Below are 23,472 nucleotides of genomic sequence, written 5' to 3'. Positions count from 1 at the left end.
CTGAAATATAAGTAAGTACATAAGAAAAGCTCCTTATTGGCTCCCAAATGCATGCTCATTTATGCCAGCTGTCTGATTTTTATACATCACTACATTATAGGATCTTGAGTAAAGTCCCCCCCCACCAAAAAAAAAAAGAAAGAAAAGAAAGAATGAGATCATATAGTGTAAGCCACCACTACAATGTAGTATGCTTTATCTAGGAATTAATCTAGAAATTATTTCTGTTATTCTCTAAAATAAATGATATGTCATTGAAGTAGCCAAAAGGCATCAACGCTTCTGCAAAAGTTATAGTTTATTACCATTTAGCATGTCTCTATATCAATAAATTCGTTCTACAGGGCTTCCTTATCTACTGACACTCAACAGAAAATGTATAAAACAATTCAAGCATGCTAGAAGTGGATCATCCATTAAGGACACACCCATGAGTGTCAATAAGGTAGTATTCCATTTTTAAAAACACATTTATTTATGTTACTTGGATTGCTAGATTCCTTTGTCTTTGTTTTGCTCCAAAACTTGTTTCTCAAAATATTTTGCACATATTCCACTTGCTTCTCTCTTGAATGATTATCAACCTCATAAGGAGTTACCAGCTTATTAAAGTGACAGCAGAACCAGATGTAACATCTCACCCCCCAAAAGGTATTTATTCTCCAGGTGATTTTTTTTTAAAAATCTACTGAAGAAACACAATTCCACCTTCAAAACACTGAGACAAGGAAAAAGACAATAGAAGAGATAAAGTAAAGGAAAATGACAATAGTTCTCCTAGAAGTTTTAACTCATAAACTACTACATCAAGTAAATTATGCACTTTGGCATTCAGAGGAGTCATACTCAAAATTTGTAAGATAAGTCCTTTATGTCTTATTTATTTTTATGTAAACTTACTTCTGAAATAAATAATTCTTAATACCTGTTTAAAATTTGACCAAAAAAATGTGTAGGTTTTCCTTGCAGATCATGTTTTTTAAAATTATAATTTCCATAGCAGGGGCACCTGGCTGACTTAGTTCATAGAGCATGCGACTCTTCATCTTGGAGTCATGAGTTCAAGCCCGTTGGGAACAGAGCTTACTTAAAAAAAATAAGAAGACATTGACTTGTGAATTTACATATCTGCCTAATACGAGAACAACTGGATGAAGTTGAAAATTTCAGTAGATCTATAATTTCTCTAGCGATGTAATATCCGGTAAAAAATTCTAGCTGCTGATGAAAATGACAATATGCTAATAGCTATATAGCTCTACCTTAAACATATTTGTCACATACATTAATTTACTATCTTTGGACAATATCTCTTATCTTTTATCTATTTCACTCTACTCAATTACCTATACATTTCCAATTGCCAAATCTGCTAATATCTCTTCATTGAAATGTCAAATATTGTCTATGAGTTCCTTTGCCAACATACCAACTACATATTATATTGATTTTCATAAGGAAAAATTACTTTTTGGAAGGCAGCTATGCTCACTACTATACCACCAACACAAAATTGCTTTTTGAAAAAAGAAAAACTATTTTAAATGTTCATATTATATCCTACACAACAGTCTTCAACTGAATTTTTTTGGTAAACTATGTTGCAGTTTTTTACCAACGTTCTTTGGTTCAGTATAAATGATATGGTAAATTTGCATTCAAATTCATGGAACTTTTCAAATCTGTTTCCCATTTAGCTGGCCAGCCAAAAACAATATTTTCATTTGTAAACAGCTGTTTCATAATCAGGTCTTTTGTACTATGTGGAACTCCATAAAAAATAGAAATTTTTATTTAAAATACAGGAATTGCATTAATCCACTGCAAATCATTGATTAGTTTTTGTATACTACCACACATTCAACTTATAAGGAAAGATTTTAAGGAAAATTTAATCTTGTGTCCAAATATAACATTACTTTAAACATGAGGTCATCTAAACATCTGTCTCCAATATATCACTGGGGATTTAAATCAAAAGTCTGCTAAACATGTACAATCATTTTGAAAATAAATAACAGGACAAATTTTGTCTTGATTATGATTATCATGCATTTTAAAAGGAAACATTTATTCTAATAAGAAAAGTCTGAACTAATTTAAAGTTTATTGACATTAACTTAAAATAGTTTCACATAAGAGTAAGAGATATACTTCATTTATTTGCTGCTTAACAATACTTATATTTTAACTTTTCAACATTAAATGCTATTCCTTTACCCCTTCATAAGATTCTTTATCTTTGCAAAATATTCAAGAAAAATTTTCAAAACATAAAATAGTTCCACTCAGTAACTGAAAAATTCAATAATATCTGTTCTAAACTTTCCTTTCTTTAGGGCAAGTATGAATCCTCAAGAAGAACGAAAATAGTTCTATCCATTTAATTGACTCCTGCTTTATGCTTTGAAGTAATACGAATATGGCTAATTACAAAAGGCAGTTACAGCAATAACTTTACTCCAGGACTTTACAATTAGCAAAAAAAAAAAAAAAAAACAGTATTTTGAAGAGAGTATAATTAAACTCTATATCTTCTGGCAGAATTTAATTTGTGTCTAGTAAGTGTGAGTATTTTAAATTCAGCAACAGGATCACTACTACCAGCTAACTACTTGAGATGAATTAGCATTAAAAATAAACCAAAATGCTTAATCTTCAAAAGTTTCTGCCAAAACTAAAATGAACATTAGCTGTTGAAAAGCTGAAGAAAAACAAATAAAGCATCACTGAATAAATACATTGTTAGAAAAACAACATAACAGAGGCGCCCGGGTGGCTCAGTCAGTTAAGCATCCAACTTTGGCTCAGGTCATAATCTCACGGTTTGTGGGTTCGAGCCCCGCATCAGGCTCTGCGCTGACAGCTAGCTCAGAGCCGGGAGCCTTTCTTTGGATTCTGTAACTCCCTCTCTTTCTGACCTTCCCCTGCTCATGCTGTCTCTATGTCTCTCTCAAAAATGAATGAAACATTAAAAAAATTAAAAAAGAAAAACAGAAAAACAACATAGCATTCCCTAATGTAGCAGAAATCACCAGAAAATTCAGCTACAAGGGATATTAGAGTCTAGGCTGATCTTGCATCTAGTAGGCTGTCACAAAACATAACTAGAAAATGGTCATTATGGGTTTCTGAACTACTTCAATTCTTTTCTTCTTCCTGCCTGTATCTTGGGAGACCTGATCGCTTTAGCTATGGCAATTTCAGGTCATGGATTTTGCCTTGGTAGACACAGGCTAAGAACTTCAAAATGCATTCATGACACTGTGTACACAACTCTTTTAAGGGCAACAAATGTGTCTTATTCATCTCGGACACCCATTGCCTAGAACTCCATCTAACACATATCTGCAGCTTGATAATGCTTGATAAATGCATGAATGAGTTAATGAAAGGAATATCTGACTAGAAAACAAGAATCTTTGCCCTGATTCAGTTGAAACTGTATTAATAAACTGCCTTAGTTCTCCCACGTAGAAAATGAAGCTAATGCTTGAACTGTATCCTCAGTGAGGTACTATGAGGACTGGAAGAGAACATACACACAAAGTATCTAGAAAACCAGCAGTAGTAAACAAATGTGATTATGATGATGATTATCACCAATATACATAGGTTAAACTTGTATACACAGAGAAGCAAATAGTGAATGGGAGATGAAGTGTTTATTTAAAAATATTCTTTTGAAGAAGCTTAAAATTAAAATAATTTGCTTACCAAAATAATGTGATATGTTGGAATATAGAGAAATGCATGTTGGAAATACAGTTAAAGAGCTGGGGGCTAAAAAATCCCTTTGGAAAAGTTAAGTCTTGTGCTTTCATTGTTTTTTAACTTTGAGACCTTGAAAACTTAATAATTAATGTCTTTTGGATTACCAGGAAGAAACTCAAGCTTTTTTACATAGTTATTACAATTGAGTTTTTCCTGGATCTTTGCTTTCCCATTCCAAAAGGTTTAATGCTATAATGAATGGCTAAAGATGCTGATTCAACATAAGCAATATGAAAGCATGTATTCTTGTACTGCCATTGATATCTTCCTTCAAATTCAAACAAACACAGATATGAACTAAGTAGGATGTGCCTGAATGATACTAAGATTTGTGTTAAAATAGCACCAACTTGTCTTTATGATTGTCAATTATCTTCCTTTTTTTCCCAAAAAGAACCACTAACACATAAAAATAATTTTGCTTTATTGTATTTTCCGTTTGTATAACTTGCTCACATTCAAACTTTGGGTTCCCACATATGTTATAATTTTCCATTTCTTTCTAAGTAGAGTTGCTCTACTATGATGGGGATAAAAAGCAGCCCCTTGAAAAATCACTTTATTTGGCTTTTCCCTATTCACTTATTCAAAATACTTGTAACAAATTTGCAAGATACTATGGTCACTTTTTTTTTCTAGCTCATACTGACTTGTATTTTTCAAAATATCCATATCTATAAACTTTTCATATATTTTTGTCCCAGTGCTTTAATATAATACAGGCCCCACCTTCAGGGACAGTACTTCTCAACTTTGGCTACATACTGGAATCAGCTGAAACGCTTTAAAAATGCCAAGTCCTGGGCCCAACCCCCAAGATGCTGATTTAGTTGATATGGAGTGTGGTCCTGGTATCAAGATCTTTTAAAGTTACCCAGGGCAGTCAAGGCTGAGAACCACTGTTTTAGAAGTTTACAGTCTTGTACAGGAGATTGCTAACAACAGCAACTAACCATCAATTCAGGGAGGGCTTACTTGTGCCAAGCAGCCAGCTAAGCACTTTATGTGCCTTATCTCATTTAATTCACAGCAACCTTATGAAGAAAGATTCCTTTACTAATTCCTACATTATGAATAAGGACAATGAAGATTTGAAAGACTAAGAAAGTCTCCCAAGGTCCTACCACTGTTAATTGGCTAAGAGAGAACTCAAAGACAACTCTGTCCAACTCCAGAGAAGGAACTCTTCATCACTGACTACCATCATGGTAGAAACTAGGCCATAAACCAGCTTTCTTAAAAAGGCAAGTCAGAGTGCTAGTGAATAAAAGTGACAGAAGAATTGGCTTCAGGGATATAAAAACATTAAAATTAGCAAGATATTGGAAATGTTCGTTCTCTCCTTAGCCTGACTGTCAGAATAAATTGTTAACTTTCTCAAAAGAGTAGTATTTGAGGAAAAGAATACTCCTAGGCAATGTCCTGGTCTAGTTGCATACCTCTCTGTTGTCATGGACACAGGAAGGAACAATGAAATCATTATTTGACTATTATTTTTTAGTTGCTAGTCAGCATATGATTCTGCCTGTAAACTGCATCTCTGCATTCCCTACGGATCAGGGGAGCTGTCCCTCCTGGTAGTGACAGAATAACCACAAACAAAACAATCCTTCTCAGGGGAAAGCCATCTTTATCTGTCAGTGTTAGTCAGTTGAGAAATAGAGCTGCAGGCAGCTGAAAAAACACTTTGACTGTTTTAAGTTTACAGGTGGCCTTACAATGGAAATTTTTACACACTGAAATTCCTTTTTCAAGTTAAAAAAGTTTGGACAAAAAGAGACAAAATTTGGCAGTATTTTAATGTAATGCTTCTAACCAGCTTGCGAAAGCAAAATATCAAGTTTTAGTGAAGCTTGGTGAACTAAGCGCCCGCCTTCTGGAAAACAGACTCAGTTAACTATTACCATGCTTTCTGTGCTGAGCATTCCTCACGCTTAAAATCAGATCATCCACACATACCTGTTATCACAGGGCCTGGTATATACAAGACACTTTACACTTCAGAAATGTTTTCCAAATGAATTCATGGATGTTAGGAAGAATTAATTTAAAAATATTTTTAATAGAAGATTGTATATATAGAAACATAATAATAATGTCAGGATATAAATAATACAATAACTGCTTAAAGCACAGCTGTAAAGTATTTTCATGTGTATGTTTATTTATGTGTATGTGTGTGTGTGTGTGTGTGTGTGTGTGTGTGTGTGTGTGTTGTTTGCTTGGAAGAAACCAGGATGAAAAGAAGAGAAGGCATTTGACTAATAATTCCAAAAGGATTAACAGCAAAGATTCGATACTTGGGGTTCCAAAAACAATACCTGTTGGGCTTTCTCCAACATGCAGGGCAATGAAGCAGACAAAGCCAGTTTATTTTGTAGGTGGCTCAAAACCTTTTTCCTGATTGACCTACCATAACTTACACTTTTTTTTCTGTGGAAAAAGCACAGTTTGAGGCCTATCCCACACAATAAAGTACAATTAATTAAATTTATCAATTTAGCTACTAGAATAAAATATCTCTAGAACAAAATTAGGGTTTTCAAAAGTCTGATTAGGAAGCTATTGATGAGAGTCAGAAAAGCATGGGGTGCTTTGGTGGGAAGCCCTAGACAGACCCCTGAGTGGGAATGTTGAACACTGGGGTTGAGACCTGGAAAATATACAGAAAGTAATGAGAAAAGGAGAGATGGTTAATTACAAACTTGGGTAATAATTTTGCTTACAACTCCTGGGAAAACGACTAACAGATCCTTGTTAATCTATAAATCACTAGTTGTCAATCAGGTGGTCGGTCTCTTTCTCACTGGCATGGGATATGGAAATAACCACATTAAAGAAAAGGTCTTTATTATCTGTATTGATTAATAATACTTGATACAATTTGCTCCAAATAGTACTTTGCAATTTTAAGATCCCAAAAGTTATTACTTATAAATGATGAATATAATAAATACATACAAAAAATATTAACGCCCTTCTTTTTTAAAATACTTTTAAAGGGTGCCTGGGTGGCTTAGTCAGTTAAGCGTCCGACTTTCGCTTAGGTCATGATCTCGTGGTTCGTGGGTTCGAGCCCCGCATTGGGCTCTGTGCTGACTGCTAGCTCAGAGCCTGGAGCCTATTTCAGAGTCTGTATCTCCCTCTCTCTCTGACCCTACCCTGCTCATGCTGTCTCTCTCTTTCTCTCCTAGAAATAAATAAAAATATAAAAAAAAAATAAAGTACTTTTAAAAAGTAGGTCTTGGGGGGAGGGAATAACCCAAGTTACTTGATGGGATGTCTACTGGGATATGAACTGAGAATCATTCCTATAGGTCTACCATGGAATATTGAAAATGGAACCTAATGACTCCATTTTGGGAATAAAAAATTAAAAATTTCTGGTGAAAAATAAGATTATGTTAATAATATCCAGGTATGAGAACAAAACAAAACTCTATCACCAACAAACAGTTAAGCAAAGTAAGGGTAGGTTTCCAGAAGCTAAACAAAAAATTCAGTTTACATTATAAATTGTAGAGCAGAATTATAGTTAGCGTATATTCATATAGTATGTCACTAATCTATGAAGATTTCTTTAAATGCCTAGAATATTCCTAAATACTTCTATATTTTTCCTTTCCATTAGTAACTAATATTTACTGAGTGCTTAGTAAATGCCAGGCACAATGATAAGCCTTCACATGTATCAATCCATCTGATCCTTCTAACAACTTTATGAAGTAGAGGGCAATGTATCTCTATTTTATATGTATAAAGCACAGAAATGTTAAATTGCCTGCCTAAAGTAACATATCTAGTGAGTACCAAAGTTGGCATCTCATGCCAGGCAATAAAGCATCAGAATCCCTACAGGACATCACCTCCCTATATTAACTCTACTCTCTTCATAAGGTGAAGTGCACTATCAAAACATGGATGCCTCTTAATGAGGTGCCCCATTTGCTTTATTGATCTCAGTTGTAACTATTTCATTGCTTAGCTCCCACAGTGTACTCAAAGTTTGCCATCTATGTAACTATTTTTGGAAAACTATGTCATTCCAAAGCAAAGAGCTGAGAACAAAATTGAAGTAGATCGATGTTTTCATAAATGTAGCTAATACAGTGGACTGTGAGCTAGGGAAAATGAACCTACTCCCAAACAGTAAGAAACTCAACAAATAGTCTATGCTTCTTATAGCCATTACTGAGAAACCAGGTATTAGGAAGAAACAGGTGTATATGCATGCAGATCTATGTTTGCAGAATTAATGGGACTTAGATTACCTAGGATTAAAGTCCCTCTAAGATTGACTCCTTCATACATCAATCAGGGCGGGAAAAGTAGGATCCTTTAGATTTCCTTTTTCTTCCTTTGCCACTATTAGGAATAAAATGGAATAGTGCATCTAGATAGTGCATGGTTCCTGGGGAAATGCCTGAATTTGGTGGCAGGTGAGCACTAATAATGACATGTATTGGGCATGGAGAAAACTGCACTAACTCCTTAAAATCATTTAGGAAGCAATATATGTTCCAGTACCTTGATGAAAGGGTTAAATTTTTTTAAAATTAATTAACATTCAAAATAGAGAACCAAAATAAGTTTAACATTCATTCATTCCTAAACATTCAACAAATGTTTACTGAGTACTATCTTGTGCCATTTTCTGTTTTAGACACTAGGGATATAGCAGGGTACCAAACAGGCTAAGACTCTTATCCTCTGGGAGCTTATCACCAACTGATAGAAATAAGAGCATGTTTTAATATCTGTCATTATTATACATCAGCTTCAGCTACCAATTAATATTATGCATTCTTTTTTTAAGTTTTTTTAATGTTTATTTATTTTTGAGAGACAGAGAAAGACAGAGCATGAGCAGAGGAGTGGTAGAGAAAGAGAGAGACACAGAATCCAAAGCGGGCTCCAGGCCCTGGGCTGTCAGCACAGAGCCCGATGCGGGGCTCGTACCCACGAACCGTGAAATCATGACCTGAGCCGAAGTCAGATGCCCTAATATTATGCATTCTTACATTTAAATAAATGAGTCAGTGCACCCCTAATATTATGCATTCTTACATTTAAATAAACAAGTCAGTATTTCAGGTCAATAAAATAGAAAAACTAGGATTTCTTTAAAAATTTAATACATGGCTATTTTTTTTTCAGCTATGCAATGTTAATAAAATATACCTTAATGGGCACCTGTGTGGCTCAGTTGAAGAATCAGACTTCAGTCCAGGTCATGATCTCCTGGTTTGTGGGTTCGAGCCCTGCATTAGGCTCTGCACTGACAGCTCAGAGCCTGGAGCCTGTTTCACATTCTGTGTCTCCCTCCCTTTCTGTCCCTCCCCCACTCATACTCTATCCCTCTCCTTCTATCTCTCTCTCTCTCTCAAAAATAAACATTTTTTAAAAATAATAAAAATAAAACAAACCTTAAAAGTGTGATTTCCCCCATGTACGTTCAAACAGAAGAATACATAAACTTATATAAACTGCCCAAATTGTAACAAAACATACAGGTATTTTCCAATGAACAAATAATTTTAGCTTGCAAACAATCTATATATACCAATAATCACTGAAACCCCCATCTTATCCAACCTTGATGCTTCCTTTTAGTACACTTCTTTGCTTCACACTTCCCCTGTGGTCCTCCCCTGCTGTCTGACTATTCAATATCCATCCATCCATCCATCCATTTATTGCACAAATATATGCCAGGAACAACTAGTGTGAAAACCTCTAGAACCATTACCCTTTTCACTTCAGATGAGAGTCTCTCAGAAGTTGATACAGACATAAGACTCTGTGTTTTTAAACTTTTAATATATTAAAAAGAAAGACCAAGTAACAGTTATTAAAATGTAGGTTATTTTAAATGCCTACATATCACATACTAATGCTTTTAATACACACAATTGCATTGAGAAATGCAATGACTTTATGTCTAGCTTTATTTGAAAGAAGTGTCAAAAGTTTATGAGGTCCTTTGTGAATGTGAGGCCCCATTCAAATGGACCCCTGCTCCTGCTGACACTCTTTCCCTCTTAGCTGCTGGCTTATTGCCAAAGAGAAGAGACCCGGATGTCTCCACATATGACCATCTCAATCTCACATTCCACTACCTACAGCCCTTTAAACCTCCAGGTTAGCTAATGTCAGAAGGGCACAGCAACCTATATTAGGGCTTAAGTGTCCTAAATGTCCCAGGGTTCAGGGCTCCTATTAAAGGCATTTCACACTTATTTAAATAGTTAAAAATATTTTTGTGGCTCATCCACAAATTACATAATATCATTCAGTGGGAAAATGCACCCTGATTGCAAACAACCAACTTAAAATTACAGATTTTTGCAACATGATCTACTCGTTTTGGCATTACATAAAACTCTATTTTTTTCTCACACGTGGTAACTGCATTTTTTTTTTCTTACATGTTTGTCTTTTATGATTTTCCTATACAGGGTAACAGTGAGTCTTTTTTAAATTTTAACTTATCTACAAAAAACTTACCATTCATTTCTAACTTATGTGAATAATGAAAAGTGATAGACCTCATTTTTGAATTTACAATATAAAATACTTCCATGTATGGTTGCTCATAAGCAGAACTGTACATCTTATATTGATTATATGTCAAATAAAGTACAACCTTGGTTTGCGAGCATGTGTTCTGTAAATATTCTTATAATCCAAAGCACTTATATATCAAAGCAAATTTCCCCATAAGAAATAATGGAAACTTAGATGATTTGCTCTACAACACAAAAATGTTCATATATGATTATAATTCTGTAATATAATATAAAATAATAAAGAAAATACAAAATGTGAAGAAAAATAAACAAATTAACCTGCACTTACCTTTGAAAACTTTTGTGTTTGGTAAGGGAGACAAGAGAGCGGAGGGTTATTGTGTAGAACAACTTTCATTATCACTAACAGAATCACTGCTACTGACTCAATTGAATCTTTTTCTGCATGGGGGCCATTGTACACATTCACAGGGACATTGACTATAGTACAGTATTAATAAACTCTTGTCATCGTACTGTATTTAATGTAACTGGCAATAAGGCAGCAGAGGAAGGGTCTATACCTGCAGGCAGCCTGACCTAGAATGAAGCAAAGCATTCCTAAGCTTAGTCTTGTATGGAAAAGCAAAGGACTGTCCATAGGTTCTTTGAAGTGACAAAAAACACACTAGTGCCATTTGTGGGCACCTTCCAACATTCTGAAAAATCACTGATTTCTGCCAAACACTGCAGCCTGAGACCACACATCCAAGCATGAGAGACAATCACCCACAATCCTGCAGCAAGTGAGCAAGAGAGAGAGAGAGAGAGAAGAACCATTGGCTCAGTTGTGATGTGACATTCAGCATCATGTATTACTTATATTGCAAGACTTTGTTCATCAAGGTAAAATTCACTAGAAATGAGTACAGCACAGAACACATTATTTGCAATTCAAGGTTTTACTGTATTCCATTATAACAAATCACAGAGTTTAGCATTTAGATACACCTCTGTTCAAAAATTAAAGTTTTATTTTCAGTGCAGCTCTGAGAAACGATCACTCCTACAAGGAACATTCCGTCAACTATTGGCAAAATAAGACACTACGAATGAGTTCAAAGAACTTGGTTTCTAAAATAGAAGATATTTTCTTTATCTCTGCTACATTTATGGCTGATCAGACAGAGGCACACAAGCAAAATATGTCTTAAAAGAATTGTACTGCTTTGTGGCAAATGCAATTTGAATAAAAATAGATGTACTGAGTGGATATCATCTTCTAAGCACTGTGCAAGGCCTGGAGATACAAAATAAATAAGAGTTGGTCTCTACCTAAAAGGGGAACACTCTTTGCAACACTTAAGAAACAAGAAATAAATCCAGCATAATCATGTAAATTAATTGCACACACAAAAAAACCCTAAGGTAATTGTGAAAAGACATCCATGTAGAGTAAAACATAAGATAGTATGTAAGCATATCAATGAAAACAAACACAAATAATACTGGATAATGCCTATTTAAAAACACCTATTGAATGGACAGATGATACATTTTTAAAGTACAGAATATATAAATCTGGCAAGGGTCACATAGACATCATCATCACTGCTTTCTTTGCATATAACTTGGGTGCCAGTGTCTCTACTTTTCTTTCTTTTCTTTCCCTTCTTTGCTTCTCTGTTAACTTCTAATCTCCAGCAAATATATGCTCAAAAGAATAGAAAGTATACACCAATGCAGATCTTTACAAAAACATGAAGAAAACAGAAAAGGTCTTATCCTTCCATGAGGTTTGATCAGGCAAACACGAGACTATATTGCTCTGTAAAAGAAAGTTGCTGATATGCTTTACAATTTTAATATGGTCAAGTTTCTATTTTCAACTTAAAAGAATATGAAATAAATGCTTTCTTAGCTCAACTAAAAAAGCCCCAGCTAATCAAAATAAATCACTAAAGAATCTTTAGTATTTCTTATATTAAGTATTTTCAATATTCATCTTCTTTAAAATTTTCCTAAAATTTCATAGCTATATACATTGCTGAAGAAAGAAAGAAATAACATGTTTAATTTACTAATCATTTTATGTTTTAAAACACATGGCAAGTTACACTGCCATCTTGTGGTTACAAGCTCATTTACAATAACAGGGACTTCTGTTATTTCCATTAATTCACTCAGAATCTATGTACCTAAAAGGAAAAAAAAAAATCCTGTTTGGAACTTATTTTAAGAAAACACATTCTTCGGGGCTCTTGGCTGCCTCAGTCGGTTTGGTGGCCAACTTCAGCTCAGGTCATGATCTCACAGTTCGTGGGTTCAAGTCCCACGTCAGCTGTGCTGACAGCTAGCTCAGAGCCTGGAGCCCGTTACAGATTCTGTATCTCCTTCTCTCTCTGACCCTCCCCTGCTCATGCTGTCTCTCTCTCTCAGAAAAAAAAAAAATTAAAAACATTTTAAAAAAGAAAGAAAACACATTCTTTATACATCTCCCTCACTTTCTTACATTAAATCCCATCATAGTAAAAAAAGAAATGGCATTTTGAGTGGCTGTCCCAGATAAATAAAAAGAACTATGCATTTGGCACTTTAGATCTTGCTCACAGAACCTTATAATTTACAGTTAGTATAATATACACTCTAAACCTGAGAATTTAGAGAAACAAAATTATGGAATCTAGGAATCTCATTCCCACAAGGTAATCTCCAAGACCTACAAGCAATGAATATTACATTTATGCTATACTTTTCAACAATTTTTGTTTGATCCACAATTCTAAATCAAAAGCAAGAACACCACAGAGGAAATAAATATCACAGCAATAAAAAAAAAAGATAAAAATAATTGCTCCTACCTCTCTTATTCACATACATAAACTTGTTTTTCCATACATAGTTAAGAATCATAATTAAATGGAAAAATTAATTCCAAGGTATAGTCCTCTACATTTTTCAAACGTATGATTCTCTATGATCTATGCCAGGCACCTGTTCCAAATGTTTTACAATGGTGAAATCTAATTAGAAGTTAACGCACTTCTACATCTAACTCTGCAGAAAGTTTTTCCTTTTTTTTTTTTTTTTAGCAAATCACCAAAATTATAGGAAGACAGCGCCATCTATAGGTCTGCACAAGGACAGAATGGAGTTCTTTTTTCAGATGTGAGCGTGTCCACTTCAGTGATACAGTAGTCAACCAAATGCATTGCCCTAGAAGGAAGTCCCAAAATAACTCTGGAAAAGTGCCTGTAGTTTATTCTGAAGTATTTCATCTCTACAATCATTCTCCAAATAACAACAACAACGACGACCACATCAACAAGAACAAAAATAATATTTTCCATAACTGTATTAATCTGATTTTAGTACATTTGATGACCCATAAATATTGATAATTTTTCAATAAATATTAGCTCATTGCATTTCTTCTCTCTCTCTCTCTCTCTCACACACACACACACATAATATAAAACTTTTTGGGCTTAATTCTATTTTAGGAGTCATTCAATTCTATTGAAACATATTTCATTATTTTTCCAAAGTTATATTTCCTCCTATAGTAGTCCTTTCTAGTTTTTACAGACATTCAACTAAATTCAGCCTGCATCTCACCTAAAGCTACCAGATTCATGCAAAAGAAAAAGCTCAAAACAAACCTATTTTATGCAATTTCAATTCCATCCTCTTTCACAGCCAGGCTCATTCAGTCTACTCTGGGGTTGGTCTCTCTTCAGGGAGTCATTCTGGCATCTTACCTCATTGCACAGGGTTCAATTAACAATTACCCAAGGATTAGGGCTCAACTCATTCCTAATCAATCACCTGCAGGGAATGACAGAAAAGAGGTAGCCCTGTCGATGCTGACAGCATCCTCTGATGGCTAACGTGGAGAATTTCATACTTGTACTATGGGTGACATTTAAATATTTGGCAAAAATAAGAAATAGCCCGTTGCACCAGAGGCAGACCCTGATTATTCATCCTTGCACAAGTTCTTTGAGCAGCTACAATATTTAGCCCAGCCTGAAGGAAAAGAACTCTATGGAGGCAATACCCCATAGAGTATAGGGCTGCTAACCTGATTTCTCATTTTGCACACCATGAGGCAGAGTGAGGTAGTGGGTAGGAGTATAAGCGTTGAAAGCAAAGAAAACGGAGTTTGAGTTCATGTTCTGTCACTGGCCTTGAGCAAGTTTTTAATTTCTCTGAGTTTCATTTTCCTCATCCTCAAGATATTACAAATTAATATCAATAATTTAAGCAAAATAAGGTACTCTATACATAGTAATCATTCAATAAATGTGAGCACTTAAGGTTTATCTGTTTCCTTGTTTGTCTGATCTTAATTATTGACTAGATAATTAGGGAAGATTGATCTAACCAAAACAAACACCCAGAAAAGGTCAGTTGTAACTTGATAAGTCAACAAAAAGAATGAATGAATGAGACAACTCAAAATAAGGATTAGTACAATGATACAAAGAGAAATGGTATTTGATCGTCTGACATTAGTTTCAAATTTTACCTGTAAAACGTTACCTTTGAAAATCACTAAGAGTCCACATAACTCTTGATTCCATGTTATTTTTAGTGTAGAAGTTAGAAATCTGAGTCTGCAGGACACAGAGAAGTTGGAAATGTAGATCAGGGAGTTACCTGCAAATGGATAATACTGAAGCCGGAGAGCAGATGGGTTTGCACAGGGAGGTAAGAGTGTGCAGAGCAGAGAATGCCAATTTTTGAGGAAAGGGAAAGAAGAGGAACCAGCAAAGGAAACAGTAAAGAAATGATTGGATATGAAGAAGAAGGTGACAGTCAAGAGCAGAAACAACTTTAATGAGAAAAATTGTTCAGAGATGTGAAGTTTTTACAAAGATTAGGTAAAATTAGGAACAAAAACTGGTAGTTAACAGTTTGGACAGAAAGGGAAAGACAGATATGCCAATTATAGTAGGTTAGAAATGGAGTGAAGAACTTTCCACAAAGTTTGACAATGAAAGGAATAGAAACATAGGACCATAGCTTTTTCGCAACGGGTTTGCCGCCAGAACACAGGTGTCGTGAAAACCACCGCTAAACCTAATCCAAAATGGGAAAGGAAAAGACTCATATNAAAAAAAAAAAAAAAAGAAACATAGGACCATAGCTTAAGATAAGTAACACTACCCTGAGAATTACAATATGAAGAGAAAAATACAATCAAATGCCTGTTGTAGGTTGAATTGCATCACCCAAAAGAGATATGTTTAAGTCCTTTACCCTGGTATGTGACTTTATTTAGAAATAGGTCTTTACAAATGTAATTAAGTTAAGACGAGGTCATATTGGATTGAGTGGGCCCTAATCTAATGATATCCTTATAAAAAGAGAGAAATTTGGACAGACAAAAAGACAGGAACAGAAAGCCATGTGATGACAGCGAAAGAACAGAAGGATTGGTAGCAACTACCAGAAGCTAGGAGAGAGGCATGGACCAAATTCTCCCTTGCTTCCTCTGGAAGGAACCAGCCCTGGCCACACTTTGTTGCAGATTTCTAACCACCTGTACTGTGAGGCATAAATTCCTAGTATTTTAAGCCATCCACTTTGTGGTACATTGTTCAGACAGTCCTGGCAAACTGATACTAGGGATCAAGAGATACAGACCTAACAGAATATTTAGAATGTGTATAAACCTTGATCATGTCAAAGTATGAAAATAATTGACACAATCATAATAGTTTAAAACCAAAAGAAAAAGAAATTAATAAGAAAAAGCAGTTAAAATCTAGAGTAGTTAAGAATCCCATAGAAGTCCCTTAACCTGGTCTCATTTACTGCCATTTTAAGATGCCACGTATTTAAATCATAAAGATGTTTGAAAATGATCTGTGTATCTCTTTTCTTTTTGGGGTCTTGGAACAAAAGATGATACATAAATTTTAAAAATTATCATGGACCTCTTACTCAGAAGACGGCAGACATTTCAGACCTGAAGAGTAATTTTTCATTTCACTTACTGAATGATTACAATGAAAGAAAACATTGTTGAAAGAAAACTCTGTTGCAAATATAGGTTGTTTGATGGCTTGAACCCCAGAATACTTTTCTCTCTTCAGAGTTGGACCCTAAGAATAGATTCTGTGGTTTAAGCTTCTGATATTTATTCATTAATATAGTCAACAATATAGATTTCTGAGCCTCTAATATGCTTTACCTAAAACACCAGGTTCTCAGTGCTCTGAGATGTTGTGGTGAAGACTGAGAGGGGAGAGCAGTGCACGAGCAAGGGAGATAAGGAAGGGGTGGTTTAACAAAGTGTTCTTAAGATGCTGTGTAAACACTGGGGCACCTGGGTGGCTCAGTTGGTTGAGCGGCCAACTTCGGCTCAGGTCATGATCTCAGGGTTCATGGGTTCGAGCCCCGCATCAGGCTCTGTGCTGCCAGCTAGCCCAGAGCCTGGAGCCTGTTTCAGATGCTGTGTCTCCCTCTCTCTCTCTGACCCTCCCCTGCTCATGCTGTCTCTCTCTCTCTCTCAGAAATAAATAAAAAATGTTAAACAGAAAGATGTTGTGTAAACATTGATTCATATTTTTATGTTAATTGAATCATGTACCCACATATTATACATGCATTTTTTTAACAAATAGTTTATTGTCAAATTAGTTTCCACATAACACTCAGTGCTCATCCCCACAAGTGTCCTCTTCCATGCCCATTCCTCCTCCCCCCCAACATCCATTAGTCCTCAGTTTTTGTCAGCATTCAGGAGTCTCTCATGGTTTGCCTCTCTCCCTTTCCCCCACCATTTCCCCCTTTCTTCTCCCCCATGGTCCTCCGTTAAGTTCCTCCTAATCCTCCTATACGTGCAAACATATGATATTTGTCCTTCTCTGCCTGACTTATTTTGCTCAGCATAACACCCTCAAGGTCCATCCATGTTGCTACACATGGCCAGATTTCATGGTTTCTCATTGCCTATACATGCATTTTTAAAATGTCTTTCAGGGGTGCCTGGGTCGCTCCGTCAGTTAAGCATCTGACTTCAGCAAGGTCATGGATTCATGGTTCGTGGGTTGGAGCCCCACCTCGGGCTCTGTGCTGACAGCTGAGAACCTGGAGCCTGCTTCAGATTCTGTGTCTTCCTCTCTCTCTGCACCTCCCCCACTCTCTCTCTCTCTCTCTCTTTCTCTCTCTCTCTCTGAAAAATAAACAAAAACATTTAAAACAATAAAAAAGTCTTTCAGTGAAGGAAAGTAAACTAAGAAATCCCTTGAAATGTGGTTATGCAAGTCATATTTTGTTCTTAAATGTGTATTTTTGAGAACTAGATCTTCTTTAAGAGAGACAAGACTACGTTTTCATTAAAATGCATCCCTTAAAGGTATTTCATAATTAATTTGAGCAGTAGAGTTGCTTCCTCCTATGTGGTTGAAATAAGGGGAATTTTTCCTCCCTAATTACCCAGATAATGGGTTCCAGCCTCCCTCTGATGTGTCATAAAGGCTCACCTGTTTCACTACAACCTGCTATTTATTATCAAACAATTGCAGTTTCCCAAATCCTGAAGTTCTGAAGGTGCCATTTATCCAAATCATATGTGTGCTCCCTTTGCATCCATTCTAAAGAAGAATTTTCCTTGATCAAAATTTTACCCTTGATTACCCCCCGGTGCATTGACTCTTTTATTACTTAGTCCAAATTAAAATCCAGAGGACAACTAGTATACATACTGCCTATTAAGGCACTTCTTTTAACTGTATTTTAACTATTATGGGCTAAAACAAGCAAAGGTAGAATTCTTGTGAAAATGAATATATATAAGAATACACAGGACCAGGAGTTCAAAAAAAGTAAGATTTCAAATTATCCAATACCTTTTTAGTTACCTTTTTAGGTTGAAAGCTTTGACTCTCTCACCTCAGTATAATGCACATTTTACATACACTCTCAATAGCTAATTTCCCAGAGACCTATCCGTGAATCCCAGGTTTCCTTCCCCCTAAAAAAGGTTTCTCCTCTCACCTTCTCATTTGATCCCTTGAAGGTGATTAATGAGAAATTGCACAAAGTACTTGAACTGTGTCTAGTACAAAATTGGAAAACTGCAGAATAGTTTGACTAAATAATTTCACCAAAACATCTCCAGGAAGACACACAAAATAAAAACTGTGGTTGGAGATGTGATGGGGCTGGGCCTACAAGATACAAGGAACTAGGGTGGGGCTGAAGAGGAGCCTGGACATTTTGGGAAAGCAATCAGTGTCCTGCATGCATGGTGGTCATGTAAATGATATAAGGAGGGGAAATTCTCTAGGAAGTTCTCCGAGTAGCACATGCAGACTTCTGGGAATATGAGTATAAGATTCGGGGAGGCAGGAGGAAGAGAGTCCAAGAGATGCCAGTGTGCAAGGGAATTCAGTGAGCAGGGCCTACCCATGCTCTCAGGAAAGAGCCTAACAGGCTCTGGTGAGAGTAGGGTCTCTCAAGAATCCAAGAGGATTGCCAAAGACCCTGGAAAATTCTGAAGTTAGAGGCAAGAGTCCAATGAAAACCTGGGGAGAATTACTATCTGAGTAAGCCTAAAAGACTTTTACATTTCATGTGAAGTAAGAACCCCATTAGCTTTGGAAACACATGGAAGAATCCAAACTCCTTATTAAGGAAAATGGGAGGGCTTGAGGTAAAGCTGAGTTCCTGGCCTTAAGGAAAACATGTGCACAGATGGGAAACTTCCTGGAGCCCTGCTGGTGAGCAGACAAGGGAATGATGTAGAATACTGAGGCCCTGGTACCGTGGGAATTCTAGCAAGTTTGGGGGAATTCTGTCAGTGTTGACGTCAGGTTTGCTACCTGACATTTGGTAGCAGTAGAAAAAGGGGTTCCTTCTCCCCCAGACAGAAGCATCTCTACTCTAGGATACATGGATTATGAATCAGCATGGGCTAGATTTCAATTCCCACTTCCTCCAGTGGCCAGAGCCCTTTTTCAGTATACAACCTGCCCAACTTCACATATAGGCCTTGAATGGACTGAGAATTTTCTTTTGGCTAAAAGGTAATCTTGTGCCCATACACATGAAATTGTTTAGAGAACAACATACCATTTAGCAGAAACACGGTAAGAATGGTATTTGTAGATACAAGATCTCTTTTAATGGATATAAATTCAGAAGAGATATAAAGATAATAAGGGATAGTAGAGTGATTTGATCTCTCCAAATTCTAAAACTGTCTGATAATGGAAATAATACTCTTCTGGTCCCTCTCTTATCCTGATTTCCTACAGAAATGGTTGCATGCTTGAGCAACCTTAGACAAATTAACTAGGCCCTCTGTATATCAGTTTCTTCATCCTGGAGTTGTGGTGAGGATTAAACATGTTGATCCATGTAAAGCTAGAACTGGGTCTAGCATTTAGTATTTATTCAATGAATGTTAGTTATTATTTGCGCTATTGACATGTTAATGAGAATGTTACACTGGATGAGGCTGTAGAGGCTATATGGACAACATTCCTGCAGAAAACAGTTTTTGAGCTTGGCCTTGGAAAATGGGTAGAATTTCAATAGCTAAGAAAATAAGAGGAAGATGTTTCAGGCATTAGGAATAAGGATGGAAAGCTACAGGTAACATTTAAGTATGGAGAACAGATCTATTAAGCAGAAACTGAACGGTATGAGTAGGAGACGAGTGGTAGATAAGCCTGACAGCTAAACTGGGGGCACATAATAAGGTGTACAGAATTCAGTCTTCTTTCTCAGCTCAGCAGTAAAAGCCAAGAATGTTTTAACTTGTAACCCTCTGAAATCTGATTCTCCTCTATAAAATCTCTTTTCCTCAAAAATCTTTTAATGCAGTGCTTCTTAAACTGGAAAGTGCAAACAAATGACTTGAAGTCCGTCCTACAGTTCAGATTCTGATTATGGCAGGTCTAGAGGGAGGCCTGAGATCCTACATTTTTAACAAGCTTCCAGGTGCTACCATGTCCCTGCTGCTGCTCATCCATGGCTCACACTTTGAGCACCAAGGGTCTAATCCAATGTCCTCTTCTCATTCTCATCCTTACCCCCCGTGCAGTGTTTGGCCTTGCTGATCTTCCTGAAGCTCTCATCACTGGCTTTTTCTTTCATGTGAATCTTATGCAATTACTTGAAACTGAAAATACAGACTAGAAACCTGCTCTGTAAAAGTTCAGTACATATTGACCTGTCTTGAGCATAGATTTCATCATATAAAACAAAGTTGCCATTGGTAACAATATCTTTACATATTAGCTACAGCTCAAGTCCAGCCTTTAGCTGTATACTGTCCAAGCAACTGTAAGTGCATTAATCTCTTTGGTCTTTTAAATTCAAGTATCACAAACCATCTTTTAATATAAGATAGACATATATTGTTATGAAAATATTGTTATGAAAAACATCTATTGCCTATCTAATAATGTGTAGAACTTCTCTGGAAAATAGAGCTCTCCTGAAATTCCCATGCCCACTGTGGCCCCACCCATCAACATGGGCACTGGCTACCATTTATTGGTGCAGAGGTGGGCCCCTCTCCAAAACTGGTTTATCTTGAGTCTTTCCCCAGTATTTTACATGAGAACTGAAAAAAAAAAAATCAAGTTAGTCTCTCACTATCTCTATAGAAGAGAATGTAAATCCAAGAGCTGTTAGGAACCACATTTTGTCACGTGGATGGAAGAGTAGAAAACAGCAGTCAGTTATAAGAAAAAAAGATTGATAGGGGCACATTGTGGCTCAGTTGGTTAAGTGTCCAACTTTGGCTCAGGTCATGATCTAGCAATTCATGAGTTCGAGCCCCATGTCAGGCTCTGTGCTGACAGCTCAGAACTTGGAGCCTGCTTCAGATTCTGTTTCCCTCTCTGTCTCTGCCCCTCTCCCCCACACATTCTGTCTCTCTCTCAAAAATAACTAAACATTAAAAAAATTTTAATAAAAAAAAGACTGATGAAGGCACCAGGAGACCACAGGGAAATACCTCCACAGTATGGCACACTGACAAGCTTGCACATCTCCACATAACCTGTGGGCATGGCTAGGCCACAGACTACTTCGAGTCTTGGCAGAATGCCCTATGATTTCTTCTGGTCTAAGGGAAGATAAGCAGCCTGGTGAGAAAGAGCAGATAGATGCTATTTCTCCTGTTATCGTATGGAAGACTACCATAAGGCCATTTCTCATCTGTCTCCCTAGTTTCCGTTGAACTCAAGACTTTCCACTCATTCCAACTCAAGGGAAGCTGCAGCCTTCAGTGTAAGTCAATAAAACTACTTGGCTGTGGTTCTGAGGCACCTCCTCAACAGCAGAGTGACCCACTGCTCATACCGTCTATCATCTGGCGTCTTCAGTTTGGTGTTGCCCATGGAAAAAGGGATCCAGGGAACTGACACCATATCACTTGCTTTTCCTGCCTTTCTAAGTAATTAGCTGTCGGAACCCATTTGGGCATGTTTACTCCTTATCAGGCAATTCTATGGAAATATGGCAAGCCATCCTAACAACTGCAATAGTATTACTTGTGACCCGATTATTCGCCACCACCCTGCTGCCTTGGAAATGCTTAACCATTTGACAACGTGAGGAAAAGTAAAGGATGACTTCCTGAGTTCTCCTCAGTTCTCTAGCTCCTGATTCCAGTCTCTTCCAGGAATGCATCCAGACCTTGAATTCTAAGAGATTTCCTGGTATTTCTCCAATAAACTTCCCAGCTTTTTTTCCCCGTTAAGAAAGCCAAAATGTATTTTTAACCTTTACCCTCAAAAGGTCATATAACACACACACAGAAGTGCTGCATTTTATTGCACTATCAGCACTAGAACTTCAGCACTAGAGATTCGAACACATTTCCTATATTTATTAAAATTCTACCTCTCTTAGGCAAACCATGAGAGACTCTTGAATGCTGACAAAAACTGAGGACTGATGGATGTGGGGGGGAGGGGGGATGGGCATGGGGGAGGACACTTGTGGGGATGAGCACTGGTGTTATGTGGAAACTAATTTGACAATAAACTATTTGTAAAAAAAAAAAAATTCTACCTCTCTTGTATATTAATTTCTTTTTGGCCCTTGACCTAGTATATGTAATATTATTACGCTACATTTATTAAAAACCAGTAAACATAAAGTTTTATGAAAATGTTATTGCCTAAGTAAAAATCATGACCCCTTTTCACTATGATGAAAGTATACATTGCTTTCATCATTTATCAATAATTCTGTAGTACTAAATCTATGAATCAACTGCACTATGTTCAATTTATCTTAGAAATATACTAATTTTCATTCATATTAGTTATAACTGTAAGAACATGACGGAATCACACATTTGTGCCAAATATTTATCATCCAACAAAAATGTGTAAGTAGGGGGGCACCTGGGTGGCTCAGTCAGTTAAGTGTCCGACTTTGGCTCAGGTCATGATCTCACAGGTCATGATCTCACAGTTAGTGGGTTCGAGCCCGGGTCGGGCTCTGTGCTGACAGCTCAGAGCCTGGAGCCTGCTTCAGATTCTGCGTCTCCCTCTCTCTCTGCCCCTCTCTTGCTTGTGCTCTGTCTCTCTCTGCTTCTCAAAAATAAATAAATGTTTAAAAAAAAAATTTTTAATGTGTAAGTAGGATTACAGTTTGATCCACTCTTACCATTCCTTGAGTTTAGCTGTGTTTAAGATCTAGTATGATCATCTCGGCCAATAAAAAGATGCTTCTGAATTTTTAATCAGAGATTAGGATGCTCACCAATTAGCCTTATTCTCCCATTAGGACAGCTAAGTTTTCTTTGATCAGGGTCATGGACTCTGAATCAACCCAGTCAGGGACAGCTGGCAGAGTCTTGGATACTGTGGAATTTGACCAGGTGAGTAAACTAGTGAAAACTCATGATCACTACTGGGAAACAACGAAAAAAGCAGACAGTGTGGCCACTGACATCATAATTATGGATGGACAAAACATAATCACATATAAGAGGCGAATGTCTTGATTGCCATATTAATGAAATATCATCTTTAGAGAATGTACAGACTATGATTGATAGATGTGGCTGCTTGTGGTACTCCTGAGATGCAAGCAGTTCATGACATAATGATAACTAGTCATAATTTGTAATAGGCCTTTATAAAAAGTCCAAGTTTGTTCGAAAATAAATTTTACTAGTTGACGTTAAACATTAGACATCTAGTCA

At 36.5% G+C, this 23,472-nt stretch overlaps 1 protein-coding gene across 1 annotated transcript in view; it reads right to left on the bottom strand.

Moving 5' to 3' along the window:
• The window catches only part of SLC25A21 (solute carrier family 25 member 21), a 485,884-nt gene that overhangs the window by 461,328 nt on the left and 1,084 nt on the right, over nt 1-23,472 (bottom strand).

This window comes from Crocuta crocuta, unplaced genomic scaffold, assembly GCF_008692635.1.
Source record: "Crocuta crocuta isolate KB4526 unplaced genomic scaffold, BGI_CrCroc_1.0 scaffold65, whole genome shotgun sequence".
Classification (NCBI taxonomy): domain Eukaryota; kingdom Metazoa; phylum Chordata; class Mammalia; order Carnivora; family Hyaenidae; genus Crocuta; species Crocuta crocuta.
This window is presented reverse-complemented; position numbering and strand designations above follow the sequence as displayed.